Here is a 21,871-nt window from a genome sequence, read left to right as displayed (position 1 = left end):
AATGCATCATTTGGGTGCCCGTGTGCACACGCACATACACACACACACACATATATATATATAATTATTTATGTATAATTTATCTGAAATGCAAATTTAACTGGACAGCCTATATTTTTATTATTAAACCTGACAACTATAGCAAATTTTCCCTCTTCCAGTCTTATTTCAATGGTAATTCCCTCTTCCTTGGAATTTTCTGTAGTCTTAGGACGCAATTTCTCTTCCTGTCTCTGTAATTATAACTACTCTCCTTGAGAGTTCTTCCCCTTTAGTCACCACAAATGTTGCTGTTTTCAGGGCTTTGTTTCAGCACTTCTCTCATTGTATGTAAACTTATCCACTCTTGTCATTTTGTCTCATTTATGCTGAATTCCAAATATCTACTGCCAATTTCATCATGCCTTGCAAGCTCTAAATTGGCACACCTAACAATTAACTGGACATCTCCAATTGGGTGTCCCATTAAAATCTTAACCTCACATACCTCAAACCTCACTAGCTCCTTCCTGATAACAGGCCTCTGCCTGTGTTTTCTAGCTCAATTAGAACCATCAAGCCCAGAAATCTTAATAATTTCCTTGATTCCCATCCTGCCCTTTAGGCATCTCATAAATTTAATGTCTTTTTTTATTCTCTTCCCTCCTTGTCCCTACACCATGATCATAGTCCTGGCACAGATCCTCATCATTGCTTATCTAGACAGATGCAATGGCTTTTCCCTGCCCATTTCCCTGGTCTTCCTAGCCATACTCTGCACTGCACCCAAGCCCATCTACTAATTCCCAATCTATCCCCTCTCCTACTTAATAATATGATTGGCTCCTATTGTTCATAAAATAAATCCAATCTCCTTAATATGATATTTAAGGCTCTTCAAAATAGAATCTCATTCTATTTCTTTCAGCTTTACCTCTTGATACATCTGTTCATGAACTCTACATCATAGCCACAGTCAATGACTCATTATTCCTCATTACAAACTATACTTTGTTTGTCATACTCATTTACTTCCTTTGCAAATATTACAAAAAATATCACCATCCTCTCTACCCCAATAGTCTCACCCCTCCTTCCCTACATATATGCTTCATTTCCCAGGAAAAGTTTTACACATCCTGGAAAGACTAGTTTTAAAAAACTCCTTTGATTCCCTCTAAAAGGTATCTCCCTGGGATAGCGCAGCACATGGTAATTTCTGCTTCAGATTTGTCAGTGAGTGAGTGAGTTTTCTCAGACAGGCTCACATGAATGAATGCATCTTATCTGACTCTTAAACATCAAGAAAATTTGGTCCTACTAGAGACTACAAGAGACTTCATCTTAGTACTCAGGATTATATGGTAATGCAGAGTATATATTAGTTTAATTCATCTATGAAGGTGGTCTGGTTCTGTCCTCTGTCACCTGCAGTTGCTGAGTTGAACTGACTGCTCTGTCTAACTGAGCAAATATCTCTTTTATCCCGTCTAGCTCCATGTGTACACCCCTTAAAGCTCTTAATTTGGGCAAAGAGGGCAACCACCTAAGGCATAAAGCAGGACTTAAAGGATGACAAATGGGTTTTATTCTTGGGCCAACACTTTAATCAATTGGTAATGCCCTCCTAAAGTGCTAAGGAACATCCAGATTCTAAAACCACATCCAGATTTAAAGAGTGATGTGATTAATTAATTGAGGCTTCCATAGACCTGGAAAAATGAGTAACACTTATCAAGTACCCTTGATAAAATTGCCATCTTATCAAGGGTACCTCTATACCCTTGATAAGGTACTATTGACCATTCAATAGTCACCAAATTAAGCTTTCATGGTTATACTTTTAATATGAAAATGAGTTTCTTTGCCTAAAATTCTAGTGGTATTTACATGGTATTTTTGTTTATTAGAGATTATAGCTTTAATTAGAAAGTTTAAAAGAAAACAAGTTTTTGAGCATACAGTATTAGGCAAAGGAGCATAAAGAATAGTCTCTGCCTGCAAGGAAATCACTATCTGGATGGGAAGACAATCCACGAACTCATTAAAAGGTTTTTTTTAAATTATGTGGGTTAAAATAATAAGAATAATAATGCCAACTATATCACAGTCACTGCATGGTTAATTGCCAAATGGGTGCTTTGAATTAGGGTGATGGAGATAGCATGAAGACGTTAGTTATGGCCTTAATCATTTATGTCATTAGGAGAAAATGTTGGGTGAGTTTGGATACTTTCTAGAAAATTTAAGATGTAAAATACACAGCACATATATGTGAGATGTAAACACATTACCTGTCAGGATTAGTAAGATAATAAGGAGATTTTTAGTTTTAATAGATTACAATTTCCTAGTAGTGATGACTGATTTAGAAAAATTTTTTTCTAAAAAGTTTCTGCTTGGTTACATCCTGGTAGATGTTTGAAATGTTTTGATTACCCAATATCACTATATTCCCCTTGATCTTCATATGGTGATATACATGGGGCTCCCCACTCCTTACTCCAGAGGTAAAACTTGTGTCCTAGCACTGAGGCCTAAGTCAACTCCATTTATAGGCACAGAGTTTACTTTGAAATAGATATGTGACCCACACCAAACTAATCAAGTTCACTTGAAGTTCAATGAGGAACGTCACTTGTAAGACCAGGAAGAAAGAACCATTCACACTTCCCCCACCAGGCTTGAACTTAAAGGGCTGGACTTCCTTCAGCTCCCTTGTTATCACACAGAGCCTGAAAAGAAGACACCACACAGAGACAGGGTCCTAAATCCAGCTGTGCCTAAAACAAGTTCCAAATGTGGACTTTTTAATACATACACCAATCAAATCTCTTTTCTTGATTAATATATTGTGAGTTGAGTTTCTATCATTTATAACCAAGAGTCTTTAGTGTTAGAGTCCTTAGCTTCCCTTCAATATAACATCTTGACTGTAACATCTAACATGCTTCACAAAGAACATTTCATACTGTCCTCTTTTACTTGTTCTTCCTAAACCTGCCCATCCATTAACTTACTCAATTCCTACTACAATTTTCTGAAGTAGAGTAGGGTAAGAATTATTGATCCCAGTAGACAGAAGCATTAACTTTAACCCAAAGAAGCTGAGTTACTGTCACTCTCTATGGGAATCCCCAAATTAAAACAAAATCCCTGAACTAGAGCCCAGGCCATCTGATTCTTAGTTCAGGTTCTTTTGCTAAATCTTCCTGAAACTTTCCCCCACATTTCATTTCTGCATCTGCCAGTTTTATAGCACTGTTTTCAGAATTGCGATTTCTAGTTTGATTTTGGTGGAATAGAAGCACCTTCTTGGCTGACAAACATTTTGGAGGTTGTGGAAGGGCCAAGCAGATTTCATTGATTAGCAATTCTTCACCCAGAAAATTGCCCCTATTATGGGATAATTACAAACCTATCTGATGGGGTTTAATCTATAATGGTGATTGATGATAATGATAATGATGGTGTTGGTGGGTGATGATGATGATGATGATGATACCGTGTTGGAATGATAAACAATGCCAAATATGTAGCAGACTCTAAAGAACCGAGATCCAAAGATTGACCACATTTGCAACTAGCAATGACCACCACTGACAACTCTTTGCCCTTAGCAGCTTTCAGCCTTGGCAGTCACACTTTGTGCTAAATTAAGATGTTCTCAAGCTGAGTGATGGAGTGTAGCATCACTGGAAATCAGACCCCCAGGTGCTGGAAGCCACTGGAGCCTGGCACATAGGCAGAGTCACTTGGCAGTACAACGTCCCCCTCGGGAAGCAGACTGGAAGCAAAATAAATGAACCTGACAGCGCGTGCTATTGCCAAGCATAGAAGTGTTTTCCATAAGCAATCACTTGCAAGACAGCAAGAGAATTCTGTCCTCTAGAGAAAAAAGTCCCCAGTGAGATGGTTAGAACCTCCTGTGGATCTTCGAGTCTTCCCAAGTAGATCTTAGATGCCAGAAAGTAGCATCCTTCACCTTCACCTTATTGACATCAGCACTGACTCACCTCTAAGCCAACAGTATCCATCACATACTCCTTACCCCTGCATCATCCAAGCTTTTTTGGGTCTCCCACAGAAAGGTTAATCTAATTCCCTCTTCTGGCCCTCTTGAGAATTTTAATGCAGGACCTCTCATATCATTCAAGGACCTTCTATACCTCTAACCACCCCAAATCTTCATGGAGTAGTATGTACTCCTCTTAAAAGACTGACATCCTATAATTCAATTCATAAAGGCAACCTAATTATTTGTAAGTCATTTTACCACAGTCAGTTTCAAATTGGCTATGAAGCCTCACTCATTTTTTCATCCTTTTAGTACAATTTATTCATTGTCTACTGTGTGCAGAGCTCCAACATGTCAGGAATTGAGAGTTCAAACCATTCAGGTTTACCAGCATAGCACACTACCAAATCCATGATGTGGCACACAGCAACATTCAACAAACACTTGCTGAATAGAGTAATAAGAGGGTTCAGAGAAATTTAGCATAAGACCTGTGCCTCTAGGAGCTTGCAAAAATTGTCCTGCTGTGTAAAACTGTAGAAAGGGGTCACTCAGTTCCCTCCCCACTCTAAACTTCTAGAATTCATGGCTCTAAGTCTTGGTTAGAAGTCAGGTAGGTAGGTAAGTAGGTAGATAGATATATAGATGAGCCTATATATCAAAAAGATGACAGAGCAGAAGATGTCACAAAGCATTCAATAATAAGGCCCATAGAAGAGATAAGTATTAAAAGTGCTGGAAGTGACCAGAGGAGAGAGAGATCCTGATGGCCTGAGGAAGGAAGTTAGAGAAGAATTTAAGGAGGAGATGGGACTTGAATGAGACCTTTTGAGGCAAAAAAAAAAAAAAAAAGCAGCTAAAGTAATGCAACTGTTCTATTTACTTATCACATATGTTTATAAACATTCAGCATTATTTATTGAGCACCTAATATATCCCAGGCACTCTCTTCAGATGCTTGGGACACACAATGAACAAAATGGACAAACTCCATGTCCTCATGGAACTCCCATTCTTATGTGGAGAGCAGATAATGTACAAAGTATATTTAGTGGGCTGGATGGTGCTAAGTGCTATGGAGAAAAATAAAGCAGGGAGCAGGGATGGATGTTTAGAATAGAATAGAGGTGATTATATTAAATAAAGTGATCAGGAGGTCTCACTGAGAACATAAGATTTGAGTAACTATCTGAAGGAAGTAAGGAAGTAAGACTTGCAGATGAAGAGCATTGCCAACAGAGAGAACAGTGAGTAAAAGGCCTTGAGGTAGAAAGTGCCTAGTATGTATGAGGGACAGAAAAGAGGTGATTTGTCTGGAGCTGAGAGGGAGGGGGAGACTAATGAAAGATAAGGTCCAAGAAGTAACATGGGCCAGATGAAGAGGGTCTTATAGGCTGTCATGGAGACCTTTGAACCTCATTAACTACCTGTCATCCATTCTCCTTTGCAAAGGAGAGAATTGAAGCTCAAAGAGCTGATGCAACTTGCCCAGGATTAAACAGAAACAGCTAGCAGAGCCTATCTCACCCCTTCTCCTTCACCTGAGCCCACCGTTCCCTCTCTATAAACCTGAATATACATGCTCTCACATGCTACATTCACAAACACACACACACACACAGAGTCACATCCACACCCACCCCACTGCTTTCAGTCCTCCAAAACACCAAGCTCTTCCCCACTCACAATTGCTGTTCCCTCTGAGAGGAACGCTCTTCTCCCTGCTCTGCATCTGACCAGTGCATCTCTAGGGCCTTGGTTCAAATGTAAGGACCTCAGAGAAGCCTTTCCTCACCCTCTGATGTAAATTGCCCCTATCCCATACCTTCTCTCTCAAAGCCCATAGTCATACCTCCTTTTGTAATTGCATATTTATTTGTGGGTTGGTTTAAATTCTTCCCTTCTCCCAAGCTGAATTTCTACCCTTTGCCTAGCCTAGTGCCTGGTTCATAGGAGGTGCTCAATAAACATGTACTAAATCAATAAAAAGACCAAAAAGATAAAGAAGACAAAGTAGGAAGAACCCAGAGAGGTTTCCAGACATCTCTAGGGAAGAAAAACCAATGGCTTCAGTGAGAGAGGTTTGGGGATGCCTATGGACTGGATCCTTTCTCCTTGATTTTGGAGTGAAACATTACAGCCCTTCTCTGGCTGCTCCACAATCTAATACATTCATCATGCGACTTATCCCCCACCCCCCACCCCCACCATTGCAGCAGCCTCTGGCATGAATGTTATTTGGAGTACTTAGAAAATGCTAAGGTTTATTTTTAAATGTGATTAGGACCTGTCTCTTGCTTTCTGGACAATCACATGAGCATCTCAGAGATACAAAATACAATCATTCAGCACTCTAAAACCAACTCTTTTTATCTTGTCTTTACAACAAACTTGCTAAGGTGATTTAGAGTAAATGATAACTATCCCTGCATGATTGATAGACAAACTGAGACTTGGGGCTGATTAAATGCACGATGTGAGTCCCAGTAGCTGTTTGGTTACAGAGTCAAGGGCTGGTGCATTTAAACCATACAGCTATGTCCACCCTACCATTCCACTTCCCACTATAAATTACAAACACCTCTCCCTGCAAATAAATCAGATAGTCCCCTAAACAGAAGACTATTCTAGAAAAAAGGAGCCACTGCCTTCTTGATCTAGTGTTTTATGTGGTGGCAGGGCAACCAATCGTTCTAACTAGGCCACAGAAAGCTTGTTTCTCTTTAAGAACCCATTAGCAAGCTGGCAAAATCTCATCCTATTACTATGTAAATAAAGAAGGATGAATTTCCCCACCTTAGCTTCCCAGGGTTGAACCAAAGCTCTCCCCCCCTGCACATTTTTGATAACCTGCTCATTCTGGAATACCTCACAATTAAAGACAGCGTGCCCTGAAAGTCAATAATTCATCGTGGATGGAGAAAAAGGAATGAGATAATTAACATTCTCTGGCTGGCTTTGGCTGGGAAATAGCTTAGTAAGCACAAGGACATTTTTTGGGCTATTTCCTTCACGAGGGTAGAATAAATAAGATGGATCCTTTTGCTCTCTGATCCTGAAGGATCCATGTCAGGCTGATTGGCCCCAGGGCTTGGTTGAGCTGGGTTCAGACTCTCCACCTATGGTAAAGGAAGATGACCAGCAAATGTAGCCCCAGGGGCAGGGAGTGGGGATTATAGGAGGCAAGAAGAGGATGTTTGCAAGCTGCTTTTCCTTAAGCCTCTAGTCCACACCCCAAGCTTCAACCTTTCAATGAACTGCTCTCTGATTTCCAATTTTTTTTTCTCCTCTGATCTCCTTTATCAAGTCTAGTCACTATACTGACCCTTCCTTAGTTTTCCCTTCTGTGAAAGGGGTTGATAATGCATAGCAGACAGGGTTAATGAGAATTGAAACATCATTAGGAGTCCCTGGTGGCTCAGATGGTAGAGTCTGCCTGCAGTGCAGGAGACCTGGGTTCAATCCTTGGGTCAGGAAGATCCCCTGGAGAAGGAAATGGCAACCCACTCTAGTATTCTTGCCTGGTGAATCCCATGGATGGAGGAGCCTGGCAGCTTACAGTCCATGGGGTCACAAAGAGTCGGACATGACTGAGCGACTTCACTTTATCATTATCATCATCACTAACCTTTATGAATCATTTATAATGTGTCAGGTTTTATGATGTGCTAAATGTAGTTCATTTGCATTATTATATTTGATGCCATCCTTGAAACCCTAAGCAACATAGGCTAGAAGTAGATTTTTTTTTAAGTTCTGTGTCACACAGTGGGAAATAAACTAATGAAACACATAACCCCCAGGGGAATGGTGCAGGCAGTTGGAGAGGGTTTGGGTGTATTTATGCATGACAGAGCCATAAATGGGTGCTGGGATATACCTAACCTTTATGGTTGACGTCAGGACAGAAACGGTTTCTCTGTCTCTTAAACCAAGGTCAAGAGTGAGTACAGCACGACTGTGCCCTCTGGGTGCCATCCCATGGGGCCTCTGTCGGCAGCAGAATGTCAGTCTGAGTGGACCATGGGTCTGCCCCAGTATGGCAATTCCTATATTTTATGATGTTATGACTCTTAAGATAAAAAAAAAAAAAAAAAATTTAGCCATTACTTTGGTTTCCTATGCTGATCCACTGAATTCTATTTTCTTGATCTGAGTAGTGGCACTTTGGTGACAGTTCACTATAGCAAGTCAGAAAGGAATTGTCTTAAAATGTTGGAATGCTTTAACCAGCACATGGAAAACTGTCCCCTGTATGACCCTTACTTATATACCTTCACACCCCCACCTCTGTCTTTGCCTCCTTCCCTGATGGAAGGATCATCCTCCTTCAATCTAAGGATAATCCCTCTGGCACTTTGGATCCCACACCCAGCACATACCTCCTGAGAGAACTGACTGCTTCATAAACTCTCCCTCTGTCCTTCATCTTCAGCCATCCCCCAGCTCCCTAGTTGGCTCCTTCCCAGAAACAACTAAACTTATAGCTCCCTCTCATCTTAAAAAAAATAAAGTCCTCTCTTGATCCCCCCTCCTTTTCTAGCTATTATCCTCTCTTTCCTCATCAAAACCAATGATCTAAGAAACCTGTCTCTGCTTATGTCTTCAATTCCTCACCCCCCACTATTTTTTCCTGTAGTCAGATGGCTTCCGCTCCTGTTCTGCCTCAGAAACTGCTCTCACGAAGACTCTGCTCTTGATGATCAGATCTAGCAGGCTTGCTCTGTGATGAGGCACAGGAAGGGTTTCCTTCCCAAAACTCTGCTCTCAGGTTTCCCATCACTAAATTTCCTCACATTTCTCCAGGTCCTCTTTTTCACTTTCCTTCAAAGGTTTCCCCTGAATTGAGCTTTTTCCAGGCTGTCCTCACCTCTCACTCAATGCTGTCTTACTGGAAGAGCCGATGCTCTAGTCCAGTCCATTTGCCAGTGATTCTCCATCATGTTCAATTCCCCCATCTCAGATTTTCTCTCCTCAGCTTCTATCCATTCCTATCTGGATATCCCACCAGCTTCTTGCATTGGTTTCCTATTGCTGCTGTAACAAATTTTCACAAATATAATAGTTTAACGCACACAGGTTTATTATTAATATCTCAAAATTCTAGATGTCAGAAATCCAAAATTAGTCTCAATGCACTAAAATCAAGGTGTCTGCAGAGGTGTGTCCCTTCTGGAGGATTCAGGGGAGAATCTGTTTTCTTAGCTTTTAATCTTCTATAGCTGTCTGCACCTTGGCATTTGACTCTGAATCACTTCAACTTCTGCTTCTCTGGTCATATCTCCTCTGACTCTTGATGCTCCTGCCTTGCTCTTATAAGGACCTTGTGATTTCATTGGATCTACCCAGATATTCCAGGATAATCCATCTCAAAATCCTTAACTTACCAACTGACTGACCTTCAACTGATCACAAATTTTTTAAAATTTGTTTTTAATTGAAGGATAATTGCTTTACAATATCGTGTTTGTGTCTACCACACAACAACATGAATCAACCACAAGTATACATATGTCCCCTCCCTCTTGAACCTCCCTCCGACCTCAGATATTTGAATGAGCCCAACCAGGACCAGAAGAACCAACCAGCTAACCCCAAAACTCATAAGGTAAATGAATGCTTGTTGAAGCCACTGAGTTTCGGGGTGATTTGTTATGCAGAATTATTTTGGTAATAACTAATACACCTGACCTCCAGATTAGGTTAGATGCTTTTTCTCTGTGTTTCCACATCAAACTTGGTGTACCCCATCACAGCTCAGCAGGTGTCCTACTATATTGCAGTTGTCTGATTACTGTTTTTGCTGCTAGCACATATTGTCCATGAGATTAGGGTTTGTATCTAATTCATCCTCAACTTTGTATCTCAGTGTCTATCACAGTACCTGGCACACAGAAGACCCTCAATAAATATCTGATAAAGAAATTGTAACAAAGCAACTATGACTATTTTTTTTCATCTCACTATGGTTGAGTTGGCAGTTATAGTTTACAAATGCTTTTATTTATTATTTAGAATGAATAAGCCCTCCTCCCAACTCCTAACCTCCAAAGAGAAAGAGATCAAGTGTTCAGTCTAGATGCAAGGAATAGCTTGTACAACAACAGGGGAAAGCATTCATAAAGATAAAAAGAGTCGGAGTGAGCCTGCCAGATAAATATGTTTAACAAATTCAGAGCTTCATGAGAATAGGCTGTTAGTACAACTGGGCTTTACTCCCAACTCAACTGCTTATTAGTGAATTTATCCTTGCAGGAATTAAATCACCTTTCCAAGCCTCAGTTTCTTCCTCTTTAAAATGGGGAAAGTAGTACCAACTTTGTAAGGTTGTTGAATAGATGGATATCCTATAATGTTAGCCTGGCCAAGAAACAAGGAAGATAGGTAAAGAGGATGTCAGCAACAATTATAACAATTTAACACATAAGCTCCCCTGATTCTGACAACCCTGGGGATTTTAAGGATGAATTTTCAGGTAAAATGTTGGCAGGGGTGGTGATGAATGAATACAGGGTAAATCCAATTGTCTGATGTCTTCGATTTGGACACAGGAATGAGGGATCCCCAGTGTCCTCAAGGTCCCACAATGTGATCCTGCTTCAAGTCTGGGTTCTAGATATCTTTCTTTTTCTTTATTTGTTTAGGAGTGCAGGCTCTAGGCACATGGGCTTCAGTGGTTGCAGCGCACAGACTCAGAAGTTGCAGCTCACGGGCTCTAGAATATACGCTTAGTTGCTCCACGGCATGTGGAATCTTTCCAGACCAGGGATTGAACCCTTGTCCCCTGCACTGGCAGGTGGAATCTCAACCTCTGGATCACCAGGGAAGTCCCTCTAGCTGTCTTTCAATAAAAACTTATGAGGAAGTTTCCCCCATAGGCCTCAGTTTCCCTACATTAGTTTTATAAGGATGCTCAACAGGAAGAGCCCTACTAGCTCTTCTGGTAAAATAACCCATAGCGGGTCCTGTGGACGGGCTCACCTGATGCCCTCTTCAACCTCACTCTAGTATGCCAAAGCCGGAAAGCTAAAATCGATGCTTTTCAGAGTCCCTTTTAGCTAAGATTCATATGTGTTTTCAGTTATACCTATTAGATGTATGTGCATAACACTTTGATCTGGAAGAGAACGAAGAAGAGAGGCAGAGTAAGAGATGTGCATTTTGCCAGTGGATGGTAGCATACTTCTAGAGTCAGTGGCCATGGTGGCAGTTTCTCATTCTGCAGCTCTGCTGGAGGCCCGCTTCTATCCTGTCATTTGCAGAGTTGTGTTCTAGTCAGCCCACCCAATAATTATATGAACTATTTAATAATAATCCTCTAATGACAAGAATAGTAATAAACACTGTTGATCTATTTATTAATAAACCTCCTTCTATTTTTTTTTAATTGGAGGATAATTGCTTTACAGTGTTGTGTTACTTTCTGCTATACAACAACATGAATCAGCTATGTGTATACACATACCCCCTTCCCTCTGAAGCCTCCCTCCCACCACCCATTCCCACCCTCCACATCATTACAGGGCACTGAACCAAGCTCCTTGTGCTATACAGCAGCTAAACCTGCTTCTATTTAAACTTACTGGAGTGGGTTCCTTTGCCTACAACTAGGACCTCTGGCCAATATCGAAGAGGAGGAAGGGAAGAAACAGAAAGGGACAGCAATCAAGAAGGCAGCTTGTTTTTTTTCTTTATAGATTTCCTAAAAGTATAGTAAGCTATGGAAAATGTCAATGGCAAATACTACATTTTTTAAAAATGTGTATAAATATCCAATTTTTGCAAAGAAAAAAAATATATACACATACATCTGTATATACGGATAGTAAACATTTTAAAGAACACAAGCCAAATGTTAGCAGCTGTTATTTCTAGATAATAGAATCACAAGTGATTTTAAAAATTACTTTTAATTGTTCTATAATGAACATGGATGATAATAATAGATATGTCTCATTCTCATTTCCTTTGGATCCCACTCTTATTCTATAATTCTGGCTAGTAACAAGTTTATCACACACATTAGTGCTTGCAAATGGGTACAAGGCTGAATATATACATTATCTCTGAAAACACTTTTACAGAAAACAAAACGAAGGCTGATTCAACTTAATTCCTTTTAATGTGTTCTTCTCCTGGGTAACAAATGCCAGTAAAGCAACTGGAAGTACTGGTTTCAGATCAGAGTTTGGTTTCCAAACTTGGTCATTTAACAGTTGTGTAGCTACAGACACTTCTTCTGTGAGCTTCTGTTTCTTTCATCTGAAAATTGGATATAATAACTTTATAGTACCTACCTCCAGGGTTGGTACGAGGATCCAATGAGATACTACTTGTGGAAAGTTTAGAGCATTGCTTAGCAAATCGTGCTCAATAAATATTAGCTACTATTATTTTTATTACTATTAGCATCCTGCTGTAATAGGATTCTAGCACACATCTTTCTTTAATTCTGAGAAAAATAAGGGTAAGGATTTTTCTCCTGGGACACCATAAACCATGCTGATTCTGAGTTCTGCAAGAGTGGAGATGCTGATCTAATCATCTTTGAATTCTGAGCATCCTGTATAGTGGATGCTAATTTGAAGTAATGAGTCGGTAGATGGATGGAAAGAGGGACAGAGACAAATAAATGGGTGAGAGGTAAATAAATGAGTGTATTACTGGTGGTGGGTGTGGAAAGGGAGGACCTTAGGTGATTAGCATGTCAAATGCCTGGGTGGGAAAGCAAATGGTTGAGTGGTGGAGCAGAAGGGTGGATAAGTGATGGAATGGGTGGATGGGTAGATGAATGAGTGGGTGGATGGATGGATGGATAGATGGGTGGGTGGGTAGGAGCAAGAGTCTTAGGTGACTAAGTGTATAGGGAAGGCCCAGATGGATGGGAAGTCTGGTAGTTAGGCCCATGACTGGATGGATGATTGACAGATGGACAGACGCACAGAAGGCTGCTTTTCTCCCCTTAATCACCACAGACCATCCTTCCGCAGTTCTGAGGCCTTGAAGTCATACTGACTGACCCTGCCAGGGCATCCTTCATCAGTATCCCAGCTGCCCTGGAGCTTCAAGGACCCACGGGCAGGCTGTGCTGCTGTGACCTGCAGGGCAATGCAGAGTAGTGAGTGCTGGGGTCGCACCCCCACTCCCCAGCCTACCCCACACCCAGCAGCAGAGCACCTGACCTTTGCCTGCTCGTCTGCATTGACCTAGGCTGCAATGCAGCCAGCTCTCGGGGGTCCACGGTGAGTTATGATGCACATCCAGCACCACTTCTAAAGAAAGGGCCGTGACTCACCACAGAAACTTACACCGGCACCAGCATGGGCTGTGCAGGGATGGGGATGGAGGCCTGGGCAGCACCCAGGGTGACAGGCTGCTGCAGCCAGGTGTGTATCAAAAGCACAGTGGCTAGGACCCTGGCAAGTGTTTGGGAGGGAGAGAGCCTGGAGTCCTCCGGGCTGGCAGCAACTCCTCTGCTTCAATCTGGCCGCCCAGCCTGGGTTCCACCACTGTGAGCTCAGAGTCAGTCTTCATGAGATGAAGGTTGGCAGGTTGCAAATGGCAGGTGGCTCACACTCCGCGCTCCTGAGCACTCTATTGCTCTTAATTCACTTAATCCTTAAAACAGCCCTTAAGGGAGGTGACCTGATCATCTTTCCTTTGCAGATCAGGACGCTAAGGCCAGAGAGAAAGGAACTTGCCAGATGTGACACTACTGGTACAACCAAGTCTCTCAGTATATTCAGTAAAACTGTAGTTTGACAGATACTGTGGAACCCCTGCTGTGTCCCCAGGCCTGTGCTGGTGACATTGAGATGGATAAGCATGGAACTTGCTGGGCAGACTCATGAATGTTCTTTCTGTGCCATTTTGCAGGTGTTTACCTGGGGGAACTCAAATCCATCCCTTTCTATTCCACAGACATTTCTGAGCCCTGCTTCACAGAGCACAGTGGCAGAGAGAACAGAATGAGGGTTACTGAGGTGACTATGGTAACTTAATTCATTCACCAAGTAGTTATTAAACACCTACTCTGCTCCAGGTGAGCAAGGTAACCCTGACTGACTCCTGCCCTCGTGGAGCCCACACCACCTTGGGAAGATGGGTGAACAAGGTAGGAGAAGTGCCACATCAAGTGCTCAAGGGACTCAACACTGAGAAGGAGCACCCAACCTAACCCGGGTCCCTAGTGAAGCAACCTTGATGCCAAGTCCTAGAGGATAACTGGAAGTTAGGCATATGGACAGGAGGTGGAAAAGCGTTTCAGTCAGAGAACATGTGCCTAAGCCCAGAAATGTGAGAGATCACGCTGAGTTTGAAAAACTGAAAAGCGTTCAGTATACATGCAACCCTGAGGACAAAGGAGCTACAGTGATGAGAAATAGGAAATAAGAGCCAGGGAGGGAAGGGAAACTTCCAAAGGACTTGGGACTCAGCCAGAGGACAAACAAACTAACAACTTGGCACACAGTCAGCTTCTTTTACAAAGAGCAGAGTGATATCAGTTCTATTTGTTCCAAAGAGGGCAGAAAAAATGCCATGCTGATGGGAAAGGGACACCATGGAAGGCTTCATGGTGGAGGAGGCATTTAAGCTGTGCCTGGTTGATAGACTTTCTGTTGAAAGGAGAAGCAGAGAGAGAAAGAGGAACCATCTTGGAAACAGGATGGATGATGTAGAACCTCATCCAGCTCTTTATAGACCCTCTGGAGAGGCCAGGGAAATATTCATTGGAGCAGGGCTAATGCAACATGATCCTGCTAGGCTTAAATGTCTGTGGGAGGTCTAGGTTGTGAATGAAGTAACCCACAATGACACCATGAAAGCAGAAGACAGAGACCTGTTCCTTGAAAGGCTCCCATTCATTGGTACCAGCAAATAGTAAACAAAATCACTTAAGTCTTCAGCAGTATGTATGGCACACCTACTATGTAGGTGGCAGGTTCTGTATTAGGCACTAGAAATTCATTGGAGAACAAATAAGGATGTGGGCTACCCTCATGGAGACTAATTCTGGTAGGGAAAATATTAATGTAACAGAAGAGACCTAAATAAATGAATAAGACCTATGAATGGGTATGTGGTACTATGAGAAGGCAGAGTTCTCAGGTAGCATTAGTGGTAAAGAACCCAACTGTCAATGCCGGAGATGTAAGAGACATGAGTTCAATCCCTGTGTTGGGAATATCCCTGGAGGAGGGCATGGCAACCCACTCCTGTATTCTTGCCTGGAGAATCCCCTGGACAGAGGAGCCTAGCGGGCTACAGTTCACAGGATTGCAAAGAGTCAGACATGACTGAAGCGATTTACCGCACACGTACACACGCACTATGAAAAAGCAGGAGAGAATTGCTGTCTCCTGGAGAGCCCAGGCAAAAATCTTAATGCTGTTACAACTGAGACAACAGTCTGAAGGATAAATAGGTAACAAAACAGAGAAGGGAGGGAGAGTGTTCTAGGCAGAGGAACCAGTGTGTGCAAACCTCTCCAAGAGGAAGAAGATCAGGGAGACTGGACGGAGAATCAGGAGAGCTTGAGACGAAATAAGAGGCTGGTCAGCAGGGTCTTATGAAGCAACATAATGATTGTGGAGTGTATCCTAGCATCAGTGCAGGTCCTTGAAGTGTGTATAACATGGGCAAAATTGTAGCAACACACCGCAAGAGTTCTGGATGTGCAGAGAACCAGAGAGGAAACAGAGACACACCACTCATTGACCTTGTTCTTTATTCACCTGACCTCATTTAACTTTGACAATGACTCTGCAAGTTTCTAGTCCAGGGTTTTGATGAGAAACCTGAGGCTCAAAGAAGTTAAATGATTTGCCTATGTCCACAGTTTGTTAAGACAGTTGTTAAGATAGTCCAAATGACAGTCTCTATAATCCCTAATCTTTCTCATGGGAATGAACATAGTCTCACAGAAGAATGGCCAGAAGTTAGTACAAAGTAGGACTTGGATAGCCAGAAGGGAAGTGAAAAGGCTCTCTCCTTAAGGGTAATCAGCAACATGGAGATGAAACAAATAATGGCCTGAAAGAGAAGCAATGCAGGAATTTCCTGCATAGAACATAAAGAGGGGAAAAAAAGACTAGAAGGAAATGTACAAAGAGTTTGCTCACAGAAGCTTACCTCTAAGTGTTATGGGTAATTTCTACTGTTAAATTTTTGCTTGACTGTGTTTTCTTAATTTCCTATAATGAAAATTTGTTTCTTACATAAACAAGGGAAGTACTAGTGGTTATATTTTCAGGGGATCATGTAAGGTTTTTCCGTTCTCCCAGGAAGTTACTATATCATCTTTATTATTTCATCCATCCTATGGATGGAGGATGAAATGCCTGGCACATAGTCGGTGCTCAATAGAATAAGTTAAAGGATAAAATAGTGGAGATAGGATTAAGGATGGTAGAGGGCCAAGTCTGGTGTTTTGTTCTGAAACAATTTTCTGGTCCTCGTGTCAAAAATCAATTAGCCTCGTAACAAACTGTTGAAACTGTTAATTTACCTGCAGTCATCTTCATAGCACAGACTGACCATACCATCAACATATGCCAGTCACAGCCAACAAATGCCTCAGCAAGTTTTAATTGAGCTCTTTCAATGTACTCAGCCCACATAGAGTCTATTGTGGAATAGATACAAGAGCCGTATAAACCGGGGCCGCTTGCCAGAGCAAATATTTTGGTGCTGAGTGATTTGGCTGCATCCAACGAGGCGAGACCTAAGAACACTTGCTCACAAGGCTGTCTCTTCTAACCAAATGGCACCACGTACTATGATGGTATAATATTAGGTTCTTAATCATGGAAACACTGGCATCTGCTTCGTCGGAAGCTCCCTCCCAGATGGCGTGTCCCACTGTTTTTGTCGTCTGGAACAGTGTGAGGTTTCTTAAATGGTTTTAAGCTTCCAAGTCATCTTGCACATAATGGCAGCCTGTTAATTAAGTGGTCCCTTTGTGATTGCATTTGATAAATATGAGATGAGAAGGGTTTATCAAGATGTGAAGAAGAAAGGAAGGCAAAGCAACAGGGAAGAGCTCTTGTGGGCAGAAAGGCCTTTGTGTGGGCATCTTCCAGTGGGCTTCAAGGGACTTGGGATGGCTTAAGATATGCAGAAAGGAGAAGGCTGGGGTTCATAAGCAGAGCTGCCATCTCTACCCAGTGGATGTCCAGCCAGATGCAAATGGTGTGTGAGTTCATTGTGGCAGCCACACCTAGCCCATCTCTTTTCACAGAGGCAGGCAGGGAGGTGGAAGCTTTCCAGATCTTTGAGTCGAGTGATTCCAACCACTCGCCAGCTACGCTGCCAGGCGCCGTTTTGACGCTAGTTGTCAAGATTCGGGAAGTGCAGCTCCAAAAAAGGTATCTGCTTTGGAAGCAGTGTTCTGTATTCTTGGAGCAGCAGATGACTGGTGACAACACACAATTAAATATAAATGCTCGGCCCAAGAACTCAACTTGGAGGGTTGGTGAAGTTTCAGGTCTGACTTGCTCAACTTGGCCTACTCCAAAGACCAGGCAAGGTTCTCCAAAATCAGCACTCCAGGGAATTGGGCCTAACGATAAGTGGAGGCTTCAGTTGCACATAGATCTCCTTCAGCCACCCTCCTGCCTTCAGGCAGAAATACATCAGCTGCAGGCTAGAGAAAAGGATCTGTGATACCTAATGACTTCCTTGTCCTGTCTACTGGTTCAGTCTTAGTTCAGCTATTCATGCAAAGATTATCTATGAGGTGTCTTCTAGGAAGAAGACATATATCTGGGGATGGAATGACTGTGCTGCTGTGTTCCTGCCCTTAGCAACGTACAGTCAAGCAAGCTCATGATTCTGTGAGCACGTGAGGGCAGAGGCTTTCCCTATGTTTTTATACTCCCAATACCTACCCCTACCCTGCTTCCCTGGTGGCTCAGATGGTAAAGAATCTGCCTGCAGTGTGGGAAACCTGGATACCATCCCTGGATCGGGAAGATCCCATGGAGAAGGGTATGGGTACCCATTCCAGTATTCTTGTCTGGAGAATCCCATGAACAGAGGAGCCTGGTGGGGTACAGTCCCTGGGATCACAAAGAGTCAGATATGACTGAGTCACTAACACATACCCAGTTCCCATTACATCAGTCAGTCAGTCAGTTCAGTCAATCAGTCATGTCCGACTCTTTGCGACCCCATGAAACACAGTAAGCCAGGCCTCCCTGTCCATCACCAACTCCTGGAGTTTACTCAGACTCATGCTCATCAAGTCGGTGATGCCATCCAACCATCTCATCCTCTGTCTTCCCCTTCTCCTCCTGCCCCCAATCCCTCCCAGCATCAGGGTCTTTTCCAATGAGTCAACTCTTTGCATCAGGTGGCCAAAGTACTGGAGTTTCAGCTTCAGCATCAGTCCATCCAGTGAACACCCAGGACTGACCTCCTCTAGGATGAACTGGTTGGATGTCCTTGCAGTCCAAGGGACTCTCAAGAGTCTTCTCCAACACCATAGTTCAAAAGCATCAATTCTTCAGTGCTCAGCTTTCTTCACAGTCCAACTTTCACATCTATACATGACCACTGGAAAAACCATAGCCTTGACCAGATGGACCTTTGTTGGCAAAGTAATGTCTCTGCTTTTTAATATGCTATCTAGGTTGGTCATAACTTTCCTTCCAAGGAGTAAGCGTCTTTTAATTTCATAGGAGGTGCTTAATAAGTGCTTGCTGAATGACTGCACGAAAGAACACTATTTCCCACTGCCTCCTGTAGTTAATATTGTTTTATATCTTTCCTAACTTTCGCCTCCTGCACTCGGTAGTACTTATTTTTTGGCTTTTGTGGTTATACGGAACAGTTGTTTCTTAACTTCTGTACTCTAATGCCTGGAAATTGTTAATAATTCACCTTTTTGCCATCACCCTTCCAGTTCCCTCTGGTCTTTCCCTGGTGTCAGCATCTGCTCTTGGTCACCTAAAATAAGAAAAATAATTTGTTTTGGCATCTAGTGATCCTTTACAGTTTGCAAAGGTTTTCACTTGTTAAGTATGATTTCAAGAACTGTGAGAGAACCCCTAAAAAGCCCCAATATCACCCTGACTGCATGCACCCAAATACCACCCCTAACCCACCCCCCTTAACCTTAAAGACCAACATCAGCAGGTTTAAACTCTCATTCCATGTAAGATAAGATTTAGAGACTACCTCCCCTAAAACAAGCATCACATTGACAATCACACTTTTTTAACACAGTAGTGTAAACTATACCAGATCCTGTGCTGAAGGTGGATTGTAACACAGTGGAAAGAAAGCTAGAAAAGCACAGGCAAGTCCAGATAATTGGCCCCATCCAGACCTGCCCAGCCACAAATCTCTGAACCACAGCAGAGATGTTCAGCAGTTACTAACATGTTTTTACTATTGCTATTATTATTACAGCAACAACTACTACTATTACCATTAGTGTGTTTCTACTATCTAAACACGAGTCCAGCAAATTTCAGCTTCCTTTGTGACATATGAGCTCAACTGTCAATTATGTTTTCACAGCTTTTCATGACTGGGCTGCTCCTTTTGTCTTTATTCACTTCAAGTGTCAACAGATGGTCTCTTAAAATATTCACAAACTATCAAAGGGAAAGGTTTTGATGTCTAGTTAACTTAAATAGAACTGGAATTAAGGAGGAAGGATTCCTTTGGGGGTAATAAGCACAAGACAGAGCTGTGGTCTAAGAGAGACACTTAAGTCTTTGTCTCTTAACCTGTTTCTTCTCCTTCCCAAGGAGTGGAGACCCTCAGGTCAGTGGCTGGTTTTGGAAGACCTTGTGAAAATTGGTTAAACTTATTGTCACATGTTCCAGTGGTGAGCCCGTAACATCCTGCACTCTGAGCACTTCCCCTGCCTCCACAGGGAGATTGCCTTACTTCTTCTTCACTATGGCAACTGCCCCCCCACCAGCCCCCAGGGTGGCTGTCTCCATTTCACACAGCTACCCTATAGGAAAAAGTTGATAAGAGGCTTTCCCACTGGTCAGGTGCTCCTGCCTCCTATCCATTACCCAGTCTATTTGCCTGGCTTCTGAGCTCCTGCCATCCAAATTCCATGTATTTCTTGACTCCTCATGTCTGGTCTGCTTGAATTTCTCTCTTCTTGATGTTCCTTTGATACACGCTGCCCCTTTGCCTGATTCCCTGTAACTTCCTACCTAGTCTCTGTAAGCCGTCATGACCATGTCTCCCCCAACAGAAGAAATACAGAGCCATACCTTCCCCAGCATCTCCAGGAAATGAGATGCTGGAGAAGATTCTTGAGACTGAAAGGAGATCAAACCAGTAATACTAAAGGAAATCAACCCTGAATATTCTTTGGAAGGACAGATGCTGAAGCTGATTTTCCAGTCCTTTGGCCACCTGCTGTGACGAGCTCATTGGAAAAAACCATGATGCTGGGGAAGATTGAGGGCAGGAGGAGAAGTGGGTGACAGAGGATGAGAAGGTTGGATGGCATCTCCAACTCAATGGATGTGAGTTTTAGCAAACTGTAGGAGATAGTGAAGGACAGGGAAGCCTAGCACACTGCAGTCCATGGGCTTGCAAAGAGTTGAACATGACTTAGCGACTGAACAACAGCAATGACAACAAAGCAGTCTGGCTGAAAACTTTTGGACAAGAAATAGGTCACAACTTTTCACAAACAGAGCCTTGTTCTTTCTTATTATCCAGTCCAGGGCCTCAGCTCTTCCTCACATGATCACTGAGGCTTCTTTAGTCCTGACCAGCCTTCCTGGTAAGATGGAAGACACTGAAAATGGCAAATCCATAGAAGAAGTGGAGTTTCGACTTCTCCCTTCTGCCTTGCTCAAAGGGACACAATTTTCTCCAGAAATGTGAAAGGGAATTTTTTTAAAAATAGGCTTTTAGAGCAGTTTTTGGTTCACAGCAAAGTTGAGCAGAAACACAGAGTCCCCGTGTATACCCTACCCCACCCATGCACAGCCTCCTCAACTATATACATCCCACACCAGAGTGGAACATTTGTTGCAGTTGATGAACTTGCATTAATACACCATTATCAAAAGAAAAAAAGAAAAAAAATACACCATTATCATCAAAGTTCATAGTTTACATTAGGGCTCATTCTTGGTGGTGTGTGTTCTATGAGTTTTAACAAATGTATAGTAACACATCTGCCACTACTGTATCATGTGGAACAGTTTCACAGTCCTAAATATTCTCTGTGCTTTACCTATTCATCCTTCCATCCCCTGTGACCCCTGGCAACCACTTATCCTTTCACTGTCTCTATGGTTTTGCCTTTTCTACTACATCATATAATTAGAATCATACAGTAGGTAGCCTTTTCCTATTGGCCTCTTTCACTTAGTAGCATGCATTTTAATTTCTCCATGTATTTTCATGGATGGATAGTAATAGTCCATTGTCTGGATGTATCACAGTTTACTGATCCATTCACACAAAAGGCATCTTGTTTCTACTTTTTGGCAAATATGAATAAAGTGGCTATAAACATTCATGGAGAATATTGTTTTTAATTGTATTTCTAATCAATGATTTCTAGATGAACGAGGATGAGTTACAACAAACATATGTGACTCAGTAAGTAGGATACATAGCCAACCCAAAGCCTCCCAAACACCTGCCCCCTCAAATTGTCTGTAGATAAATCTCTCAAGGAGCTTGTAGAAGTCAGATTTTTTTGTCTATATTTTTGTTATTGGAATGTAATTGCTTTACAATGCTGTTAGTTTCTGCTGTACAACAACATGTCTCCACCGTAAGTATACATACATCCCCTCCCTCTTGAGCCTCCCCGCTACATCTCACCCCTCTAGTACATCACAGAGCTCTGAGCTGAGTTCCCTCTGCTACACAGCAGCT

The sequence above is a fragment of the Cervus canadensis genome, chromosome 4, assembly GCF_019320065.1.
Source record: "Cervus canadensis isolate Bull #8, Minnesota chromosome 4, ASM1932006v1, whole genome shotgun sequence".
Classification (NCBI taxonomy): Eukaryota; Metazoa; Chordata; class Mammalia; order Artiodactyla; family Cervidae; genus Cervus; species Cervus canadensis.
Note: the sequence above shows the minus strand (reverse complement) of the source record.